Raw genomic sequence first — 705 nt, 5'->3', positions numbered from 1 at the left:
ACAATCGGGAAAATAAAGATAAATAAACTACACCCTCCTCTCTTCCCATTACAACATATATCGTATATATTAGCCCCTACTCTAGTTGCAGAAACAACAGATGAAAACCGAGTTTACTCACCTATTCATCAAGTAGTACCGAAACCAGTGGCACCAACTTCATTCAGCAAGCATACACGCAGTAAAGTCATAGTCCCTGAACGGTAACCTAAAAGTTACGCGGCAGGCAGCACTTCTCATAGATTTGACACAGGCAGAAGACGCACCTGCGAGCACGTGCGCAATCACCGATCTGAAAATTGAAAAGAGAGTAATTAAAACAAGTGGAAGATGAGTCCAGTTATATCAGTGAGTACGATTAAATGTTTAGAGCGATAACATTAGGGACCCAACATAAGATATGTATAAACTAGCTTTATGTACGCCAGACCACGTCTCGCGTAACAGGCTTCGCGATATCTCACGAAACACTGTTACGCTGCGACGCGCCTGGCGCACATATAGCTAGGCCTGCGGCGCTGACACCCCAGACGAGTTAAATTTTACGATTTAATAGACCATTTTGTCGTTTTCACCTTTTTTTCGCCAAGAAATGCTCCCTAGCACCCAAACGGTGCGAGATAGAGCAAAACGGACAAAATTTTCGCCCAAGGGGTTCTACTTTCACGAGTTACCCCTTAGAAGCCCATAAAAAAATATTTGAAA

At 43.1% G+C, this 705-nt stretch overlaps 1 long non-coding RNA gene across 1 annotated transcript in view; it reads right to left on the bottom strand.

Annotated features, from left to right (window-relative positions):
- The window catches only part of LOC127749460 (uncharacterized), a 25,053-nt gene extending 24,650 nt beyond the window's left edge, over window positions 1-403 (bottom strand). The window contains exon 1 of the long non-coding RNA XR_008011161.1: window positions 209-403. This is a non-coding gene — a long non-coding RNA (uncharacterized LOC127749460). The remainder of the gene's footprint in view (window positions 1-208) is intronic.
- Window positions 404-705: the final 302 nt, after the last annotated feature.

This window comes from Frankliniella occidentalis, unplaced genomic scaffold, assembly GCF_000697945.3.
Source record: "Frankliniella occidentalis isolate FOCC.00 unplaced genomic scaffold, Focc_3.1 Scaffold55, whole genome shotgun sequence".
Lineage (NCBI taxonomy): Eukaryota > Metazoa > Arthropoda > Insecta > Thysanoptera > Thripidae > Frankliniella > Frankliniella occidentalis.
The sequence above is the reverse complement of the archived record's forward strand: the minus strand, read 5'-3'. Positions and strand labels throughout refer to the sequence as shown.